General features: G+C 41.6%; 2 long non-coding RNA genes across 3 annotated transcripts; both read left to right on the top strand.

Moving 5' to 3' along the window:
* Nucleotides 1–3,105: 3,105 nt before the first annotated feature.
* On the top strand, nt 3,106–3,525 carry LOC134196348 (uncharacterized). The gene is made up of 3 exons (XR_009972513.1): nt 3,106–3,175; nt 3,239–3,356; nt 3,419–3,525. It is a non-coding gene; the product is annotated as an uncharacterized LOC134196348 (long non-coding RNA).
* LOC134196339 (uncharacterized) lies at nt 3,515–7,014 on the top strand. 2 transcript variants are annotated; one of them, XR_009972509.1, is made up of 6 exons: nt 3,515–3,541; nt 3,651–3,796; nt 3,861–4,081; nt 6,466–6,520; nt 6,588–6,607; nt 6,688–7,014. It is a non-coding gene; the product is annotated as an uncharacterized LOC134196339 (long non-coding RNA). The 2 variants fall into 2 exon arrangements; XR_009972510.1 differs by having other exon boundaries at nt 6,588–7,014.
* Nucleotides 7,015–10,488: the final 3,474 nt, after the last annotated feature.

Here is a 10,488-nt window from a genome sequence, read left to right as displayed (position 1 = left end):
TGGCCGGTTCGCGCTTCCACGTTCCAAAATTGCTTGTGACGTCAGTTACGTCATTAAACGTCATCAAAATATTAGCGTGCGCTACATTTCTTTTGACGTCACCCTCAAGTATGGAACGTGGAACGTGAAACGTGAAGCACACTTTCCATGTTCCACGTTCCACAATTGCTTGTAAACCGGTTGCTTTTTGTAAGTAGTTGCGTTATAAAGTTGTAGCCTATGTTCTAGCCTACTAGCTAGCTCTACCTGTTTTCAGGTGTCCTACGCTCCTGGGTGTGAGAAAACGACGATGTTTGAGGGCCATCAGGCCGGAAGAAATAAAGACTTTTTGATATCTGGCGCTTTGACATAGATTTTTGGCGGTATTTTGTGTTATAGAGGTGATAGAGCAGAATGCCAAGAGGAGAAAGGTGGCTTATCTGGCAAGCCTTGTAGAAAGAAGACACCTTAGTTGTCAGGAAGCCCTAGAAGTGTCAGAGGAAACATTTGGAGGCACAGCACGTGGAGGTCTAGGGTTTAGAATATTATTTTAGCTACAATATTCAAAGTGTGTGTTCATATTTAATAATTCATCTCTATATAGGAGCTATTTATCAATCTCAACAGTCAACAGCTGCAGGTTTGTAGCTAAAATTGCCTGGTGTGTTGCTACTAAATTACCTGTACTGTACTTGTTGCAAAAGATCTGTCTACTTTGGTAGACAAATGCAAGACTCTTGAGATAGGCAAGGGAAAGCAAGCTGTTGGCTCGAAAAAGAGATCTTTGCCCTCTGTAGTGCAGGTAGGTTTGCATCACAAAGGAAATTGGTATAAAGTGTGTGGTAAACTGTGTGATTACTTTGACATGCTTCATATAATTTTAATACTCAATTTTCAGCACAATGAGGCTGATTTCAAATCACAGAAAGAATCACACTACGTGTGTGTTCATTAGTATAGATGATTACTTTTAGGACTGAGTTAAGAAATAATAGGTTTTAACCATTCTGTAAGTTTCAGTTGCTTCAATTTTTACTCGACATCTGCAGACTTGGCAAACTGTAGGTAGTGGTCGCGATCAGACAACAGTTACTTGTGTTTGCATTAGCATATGTGTGTTGTTTTGCAATTGTATGTATGTTTCTTTTCTGCTTGATATCTCAAATCATGGAAGTTCAATTAGTTTTCGGATAAATGTTGTCTCCGTGTGGCCATTGTGGTGCTTACTAATCATGTCAATCTCTAATGTTCAAAGTTGCTAAGAACACAGCATACACATGCAACGTCAATTTTTCTGATAGTTTAGTCAAATTATTACATTATCTAGTACAGATGGTTGTCTCATAAAATGTGTACACACTTTGAATGATTATAAATACAATATTTATTATGATATACAGTGAAACCTGTACCAGCAACCACCTTCTCTCAGCGACCACCTGGCTTTAGCGACCCCATCTGCCTGGCACGGAGCGTTGTCCCATACAATAACTACTGTACTAAGCGACCACCTGCCCAACGCGACCAACGACCGCTAATCCAAAGGCCCTACAGCAATTAACACCTCTTCTAAGCGACCACAATGTACACGTGTACACCTTTTTGGTCTTGATTACACATTCCAACACAAGTGTCACCTCTCAGAGGTGTTGCCGACACACGTGCGGTACACTTGTATTCAGAGACGAGTCGGAAAAAGACCTCTACATCAAGCAAAGAGGCGATGTGAGGATCGAGACAGAGAGGATGTCGTTGACGCTGGACAACATGGCATTGACACAAGTGACACTGAAGATGATGATGATTATGATCCACCTCAAATTCGAGTTCAAACTTACAAACAAGCCGTAGAGCTCGTGGACGACCTATTCCAGTTTTCACTCATCAAAAATGATCAGAAAATGCTGGATTTAGTTGCAAAGCTGGAAAGTGTGGTGCAGAAGATGAGTTTGGAAGCCAGGCAGCAGCAAACTCTATCCAGTTTCTTTTCCCTGTCACAGTAGCTAGCTTTGATTAGAACAGTCTGTAACCACATGGACGAAATACAGTATGCACATTGCACAAACAAGAAACGAGACGTTTAGCACTCTGTAAGTTCCCTGTCGTGGTGGTCTGGCATGCAGGGCTATAGGTGCGTGCTTCCTCCACTAAGCGGCCACCTGTCCTAAGCGACCAATATCCCTGGGTCCCACAGGTGGTCGCTTAGTACAGGTTTTACTGTATCTAGATTTTATAATCTAGAATCATTTGAGTTGGTGTTGGGTTTTGACCAATCTTACTGACAGTTGACTGAGAGAAACTAATGCTGTTGCTGTATGTTTTATTTGTTGTTTAGATAACTGTTGGTGCACTCATCTATTCCAGTAAACTGAGGAGGACAGTCAACAGCAGAAGCCTTCCAACAGGTGTTTGTCTGTCAGTTGCAAAGACGTCCACAGCCGAGCAACTGCTACAACATTGCCAGCAAACATTGTTTCCGTCACAAAAGGAAAGTTCTATCTTGGGAATAGCAAGGGCGACAGGATAGACGGAAAAGTAGGAGGTGTCTCTTGGACCATTGAATCCTATTTTCGAATGCGTGGTCTTGCACCTTCGAGGTGCAGATTTTATATTGTCAAGGTTTTATCAAGCAAACATGGCTGTTAGTAACCTTGTACTCACCAGTTACAATTACTTCAGGTCTACGAAGATGAAGAAATCAGTTCTGTGGTCAGAGTGGAAACAGGTATACAGTGTGTTTTACAGATAAGTGGCACTGCACATCAATTACGACATGGTATGATTGTACTATTTCATGTAGAGAAAAACAAGACATCATTTAGGTTGTCATCATCACCACCATCATCACCATCATCATCATCGCCACCACCAATGCCAGCAGCAGCAGCAGCAGCAAAGACTAGCAGAAGTACATTAACTTAATTAATTAATTAATGACTGTAGATACATACTGAGTTAACCTTTTAATCAAACATTTTGTTGTACTCATCCATATAGAAAATGCAGAAGTGGATGATGATGACGACTGGAAGATCAGTGTGGAAGATCTTACAATTGGACGAGAGATCGGCCATTGATCATTTGGCAAAGTTAATCAGGCACTCCTACATGGAACACCAGTGGCCGTGAAAACTATTCGATATGGTGCCAGTGGCGTAACAAAAGCGATAGTGTTAAATGAAGTTAAGTGCCTTAGGTATACTTTCACCACATTAGATGTGTTCTGGTTTGTCTTTCTTGCTCAATGCAACTGTTGCAGGAAATTGAGGCACGAGAACATCATTTTGTTTATGGGGTATGCCATGAACAATATTGAAGTTAAAATAGTGAAAAATTTTGTTCAAGGGCAAATTCTGCAAGGCTTGCTCTTCAAGAAGGTTGCTGCACATTGTTAGTATTCATTCAGTAAGTTTGATTTTGTTAAATATGTTGCTTATAGAAAACTCATTTGACCGTAAGTAACAAATTTCTTATCCTAGAGCAGTTGTCATTTGGACTGGCATATTTGCATGGCAAGACACCACCTATTGTTCATCGGGATCTGAAGCCTTCAAATATATTGGTAAAGTCTAGCTACTGAACTAAAATTACATATGGATAGTTACACAGCCCTTGTGTTGTTGCAACGGGTAGAGGCACACTGCACACATACATCTGTGATTTGGGTTTAGCCATATCAAGAGAGGAGCAACTCTCATGAGTACCATGCCAAGAGCAAGGACAGTGTACTATCTTGCCCCTAAAACATTGAACGGACAGTGTGGTCCACTCTCGGATGTGTGGGCCCTGGGCCTCATTACAATTGAACTATACTCTGGTTGGCTTATTTCCTGACAGGTGTCCAAAGTTGCCATTAGATAACATTGTATTGTCGTGAACAGGAGCTCATGCGTGTTTCAATGTCACAACGGAGCAAGAAGTTTTCGGAAGGCTGTATGGACAGCAATGTCCAGATGCTTTCAAATATATTTCGAATGACATGAAAATGATTGCGCGTGAGTGCGTCAATTATGAGTCATACAAACGGTCTAAAATGGCTTCTGTTTTGACGATGCTGCACGGCTGTGGCAAGAAAGAACACGTGTGACTGCATGTCAATAGAGTAAGTCCATAATCTAGTATACTTCTGTTATAGCTTTGCCCAGTTGCTTTTACTGTTCAGTTTGAGTTTCTGCATGTTTAAGTCAAAACGTTTCTGTGTGAGTTTTTGTTTGAGTTAAAAGTTTCTGTTTGAGTTAACTTTGACAAGGAGAGAGACAAATATGAATTGCAACATATTACTGGTACAATCCTCAACTTTAACTTCCATATTTGAAAACAGCATTGCATTTATTTCCATTGCCTTGTTAGTCTCTACATGGTCATTCATTAAATCTATAATTCAAGTTCTTGCAACAAGTGCAAATACAGTTCTCTGGCTTTTACTGCAGTGGAGGGAGTTGCCATATTTTCTCTCTCATAACTTGTGCAGTCAAATCAATAAATTCCTGTGGAACGGCAACAGGTTTGTCTTCAATAAATCCTTCTGCAGCTTGCAGTTGCTCTGCAGTAACTGGGAATCTCTGCCTTTCAACTTCTATATCACAGATACTATACAATGTCATGTGTTAATTTCGTGATAAACATATTGACCTTCTGGTGCAAAATATAAAATATCAGTTAAAGCAGAAAGAAGCAATGAGTACGCCTGGCAACCCAGAAGCAGATTCCGTACACCAGTTACAGAAGCAGCCTGTACACCAGTTACAGAAGCAACGAAGAATCTGACCATTTTGAATTGAGACAAATGAAACTATTACGTAGATCCCTGCAAATTAACGCCGGGCGTAGGAAGTGGCAAAACAAACAGCTTTTCCGCAGCAAGCTGCCCTAGTGTCTTTCTATCAGAAGAACTACCAGGTATGTCCAGGAGCTTGTACGTCTCTTAGTACTACTAATTAGCTAAGAATATGTCAAGAGGAAAACAGCTCAGGTCTATTACCAGAGGAAAGATCGAAGCGCTGCATTCTGTAGGCCATATCACTCGCCAGATTGTAGTACAAGTGTGAAGATCAAATACAGCAGTTCATCAATGCCTGCAGAGGTTGTCAAACGGTAGCAGCGACTATGCAACATGTCTTGGTAGAGAAAGAAAAGCACCGGCACGTCATGACAGGATGTTCGCCTTGCCATTGAGAACAAGAGAAAGACCTCGAGACAGCTATTCTTTCAGCTGCATCAACAAGCTGACGTTGCTATTTCCTGCAGTACAGTTAGAAGACGACTGCATGAAAGTGAGATGCATTCTCGGAGGCCACGTAAGAGACCTCTGCTGACGGACGACCATCGCCGGCTCAGACGAGAATGGGCGGCAACGTATCGTGACCGGGAGATGGAGGCGTGGAGATCTGTCCTTTTTAGCAATGAAGTAGCATTGGAAACGACGGAGCGTTGCACGTCTGGCGCCGTAAGAAAGAAAAGGATTTGCCGCAATGCTGTGATTGACAGTAAAACATTTACTAAGTGTTATGGTGTGGAGTAGCATGTCATATATGGTGTCGGATCTCTAATAAGACTTGAAGGCCGCGTAGACTCTTGCTTACCAAAGAGTTCTCGAGGACTACACGCTTCCTGACGATCAACGGTTAATAAGAAAGAAATTTTTTTCAAGCACGACAATGTGGCCATCCATATCGCTCGATTCACCCGGCAATGGTTGCGTGACAACGACGTCACCTTACTTGACTGGCTTCCGCAGTCTCGACACGCCAACTCAATCGAAAACTTGTTGCATAAATTGAAAGTTTCAACAAACAGAAGGCATCCCCAGAACGAAGAAGAACTCTGGCGTTCCGTCCAGGAGGCCTAGCTGGCAGGCAATTCTAGCAGAACATGTGCAGACTTTAGTCAACAGAGCTGCGCGTCGCGTAATTTCAATTAAATCAGTTAGAGGTGGACAAACCAAATATCATTAAACAGTTAAAATGTTGTGTCACGTCTAGAAGTGCAAACGACAATAGCGTGAGAAGTCACGTGATAATTTCGTCTAGCACCGTGTGGTTTACGGGGTTTTAAATTTTAAGCAATAATAAACATTAGCTCTGCACTGCTAGTAGGATCTGCATTTACCTCGTAAAGATTCTTTACTTTTATTATTAGCTAGAAGATGATGAACGCGTACGTTAGTACTGGGTTATGAGGCAGTGTCCTTATAATTTAATGACGCGGACTATATATATATATAATAAAAATTAGCAAATCATTAATTAAGGTGTTTCTGATCTACTGTGTGTTCCCATGCGCACTTGCACTTAAGTGTGTGAGTGTGAGATAAAATATGATGACATCTATTTTGACTGTGCTAAGTTAGGTTACGGCCTGATTGTGCTATTCTACTTTAGCTAATGCTTAAATTTATTTTTAATTTTTATTGCATCATATTCGTTGAAAGAAAATCTAGTTTTTACGCATAGACATTTAATTTGCACTGTGTGTTTCTACTTGTAGCAGTGAGTAGGCGAGACAGCGTTAGGGCGCAGTCGTCTGAATTTGCTGACAAACTGTGAGTACATATACGTCAAACGGTTAAGCTATGACTGTGGTAATGTTACTTTTATGAATTCAAACAGAAGAAATGCTGCTGTGCAAGGTAGACTTCATGGTTTCATAAGTGGTTCGTGCGATATCCCTCGTGATGTTGCTTTTCACGTTTCTCGTTTGTCTGCTCAGACACCATTAGATGTTGGGTGTCACTGCCGATGACTTGTCAACAACTCACAAGACTGACATTCCAAGTGAAACAGTCTATACAATGATAGATCTCTGGATTAAGAGAGATGGGAAAGATGCTACGCTCATTAGATTGTTGGAAGCAATGGAATTTATTGGAGAATTAGGTGAACTTGAAAGGAAACTGGCAGACAGTTTGCCCTGAAGTACAATCACATTCTCATGGTTTAATTAGTGTAGGTATAAGCAAAATATGTCAGCTGATTATCCGACATGTTCCATTAACTGAACCGTTACGTGTATTTGTGTATCTTACATTTTGCTTTAATTAATTAATGGCAACGTTTACTAATTAGGTCATTAATGTCAGTACGTCGCATGTGAAATGATCTGTTTTCCACAAACAGTGAGAAATTACCACAGTGATTATTGACAGCACAACAGCTATATTAATTTTTTTTATTAACTTTAACAATACTATTTGGTATTGGTTTTAACCTAAGAAAATATTACCCAACTTAAAAAACATGTCTGTACTAATTTCTTACTACTAGTTGGCACTCAAGTGTTGAGAGTACTCCACTAGGGACAGTAATAATTTTTCTACAATCTTGATGCTATTTGCACAGGGAAGGTTAAGTTAAGTTGCACGAGACTGAGCTAGGAGCGTAACCATGGAGTAACCATGCTCGCTTCGTACATTAGCTAATGGGACGTTCAAATAGTTCAGACTAACAAGGCGATGACAGCTGTCTCTTCAAAGAACTGTTGACAAGTGACCAACACAGTTCTATTCCATTTAGCGCAACTATACGGTCCCAGACGTATGAATCTGAACGCCATGGTTTCGGTTACTCTCTCTGCTGTACAATGTGCTGGGGGATTGTCAATTACAAAATTTAGTATAACAGGTTCGAATTCACTAGGAATAAACCTTTTTCTCACACTCATTCACAAGTGACTACAGCAACAGTGAGAGCTGCTAAAAATTAATGTACCGTAATAGCAAAACAGTTGAGCTGCAGGGTGTGATGATGTCCAGACTTCGTGCAATATGTGCGTGCTGCATTACGCCCAACGCTCCCAACGTTCCTTAGAAAAAATTAAAAACCACTGTCTGACACTGCCACATCACAGTGCCCACATGCGGCTTACCTCCACTCTCAAGTCACTGTACTTCGCCAACTTCTCAGCTCGTTTCTTGCGATATTGGCATCAGCAAGACTGCTGATATTGGCATCAGCAAGACTGCTGATGCTAATAAGAAGACAGGAGTTTGTCTTCCTATTTCCAAAGCAGATGTCAGAACGATTGGCACCGATCTTCATATATTAACTTAAAGGTTAACTGCAACGCAAAAATCAAAAATTCTTTTATGTTGGAAATTGATAGTTCTAGTTGCATACATGACAGAAAAAATAGTATTAGATTTCTAAGTTAAGTCTTCCCTGAGATATAGCACGTCAAAGTTGCTTCCGGTTTCTCAACTTCCGATAACGGGCGTGGTGTAGTGTGTCGTCACTGAGGGGAGACGCGTGCGCGTCCGTATTGTCAGCGGCCTGTAAAAATGACTAATCTTCATATCCAAGGCCACGCTGCTAGGGTGGAGGCGACGGCAGCAACAGCTAGTCTTCTGAAGAGTCCTCTGTGGGCTTTTACGTGATAATAACGTTCCGTCATTGCATAAATCGCAGGATGAAGAAGATCTACTGGTAGCTATTAATAAGTATACGTAGTGACTAGACTACACAGGCTTGAGTTCAGTGACCATGCCTTTGAAGCTTTGAGATCGCCTGCTGCCTTGGAAGCGGACGCGGAAGAGGACAGGCTACCCGATAGCCTGTCATCATTGCAAGTAGAAGTAGGAGTTAGCAACGTAATCGATGGACATCCGGGTAAGTAAACAACATCCACAGGTTTTACCTGCGGTCGTTGTGAGATGATGGATACGTACTCGTGTGGAATGCCTGTGCTGTCAAAACGTATTTGAGGTTGTCTCAAATAATGACACGATAATAATGTCGAATACTAGCAACAATAGTGGCACAGTGTACTGGTGAGTTCATGCAAAACTCTAGTGCTGTACGTAAGAAAGAGAATAAAATAAGTTGAAGTACGTACGTTGAATTCACGTTGACACAAGGTTTGACTTCACTGTACAGTATACTGTAACGCATACGACTGCATTTACTGCACATGATGATCAAGAGGCGAGTCATCTAGAGTCATCGAGAATCTGACCTCTCCTAACCATTCTTTGCAGTACTTTAGTCTTGCACAAGAGTCTTCCTTACCTTCCCGCTTCTCAATTACCGCTCTCCTTTTCTTTTGCAAAGGTTCCAGATTGCTGCGACCTTGAAGCGTAGAGGCAGGTAGATGGAAAATGGTGGCCTCGATTTCGCTCTTCTAAAACCCAGACCAAGCTCTTCAATAGACCTGGCTGTACGTATCTCGAAGCAATCAGGCTAAAAGTGGCTACTGCAGACTCCTGTCCACTCAGTAAGACGCTTCGTACTCAGTAGCAGTCGCCCGGACGACACAAACGTCTCTGCATTTGTCGTTAATATTTTGCGATTCCCACTCTTTTCTTAGCTTGATGACCTTCGGAAATCGAAACGCGATTGCGTATGACTTGCGCGAATTGGTGCATCCTGCAGCCACGCAACACCGAACCATTCTTTCGCCACAAATTCCTTTGTTTACACTACACGCTAACGTGGAGTCTCCCCTCAGTGACGTCACACTACACCACGCCCGTTATAACGCGTTAGCGGAAGTTGAAGAACCGGAAGCAACTTTGACGTGCTATATCTCAGCGAAGACTTAACTTAAAAATCTAAAACTTTTTTTCCTGTCATCTATGAAATAGAACTATTAATTTTCAACATAAAAGAATTTTTGATTTTTGCGATGCAGTTACCCTTTCAACAAGAGGAGAGAGAGAGAGAGAGAGAGAGAGAGAGAGAGAGAGAGAGAGAGAGAGAGAGAGAGAGAGAGAGAGAGAGAGAGAGAGAGAGAGAGAGAGAGAGAGAGAGAGAGAGAGAGAGAGAGAGAGAGAGAGAGAGAGAGAGAGAGAGAGAGAGAGGGATGGCTGTATCCCTGAACATCATAGTGATGTCGTCCGTCTACACTCTTATCGATTAGGATAATGCCATGACCATCTGCTTTCCTCAAACTGACGACCAAATGTCCAGTAGCAGCGGCGTACACAGGCATGTTTCCAGGTTGCCCGGAACTTCTAGGAAGTGGGCGTCACGTCACGTTTACTGTTAAAGTAAGTGACTATTAGCGAGAGTGTTGAAAGATCCCTTTTCAGAACTTTAGTTTAACAACTACCCCGAATCTTTATAAGTCTAACCATACTGTTATTTTTAAATTAAAGTTGCGCGGGTTAGGATTAGAGTTGTGAGGGTTAGGGTTAGAGTTGTGAGGGTTAGGCTGCGGTAGTTGTAGAGTTATAAAAATTAGGGTTAGTGTTGTGAAGTTTATGGCTAAAGTTGTGAGGGTTATGGCTGAAGTGTGATCATTTATGAGGTTTAGGGCTAGGGTTGTTAGCGATAGCATTAGAGTTGTGAGGGCTAAATATCACAACTCTAACCCTAGCCTTCTTAACTCTATCCCTAACCCTGACAACTTTAGTCCTAACCCTCAAAACTTTAATCCTAAGAAGATTGTTAGATTATTGATGCTATATTTGCAATAGCAAATTAATTAACACAGTGGCAGCAGAGCGACTATTAGATTGGGGCGAAGCATAACGAAACGTCGGTGTACATAAAGTTTCCCATGACTCTCCGTTGC

Source organism: Corticium candelabrum, chromosome 1 (genome assembly GCF_963422355.1).
Source record: "Corticium candelabrum chromosome 1, ooCorCand1.1, whole genome shotgun sequence".
Lineage (NCBI taxonomy): Eukaryota > Metazoa > Porifera > Homoscleromorpha > Homosclerophorida > Plakinidae > Corticium > Corticium candelabrum.
Note: the sequence above shows the minus strand (reverse complement) of the source record. Positions and strands in the feature narration are given on the sequence as shown.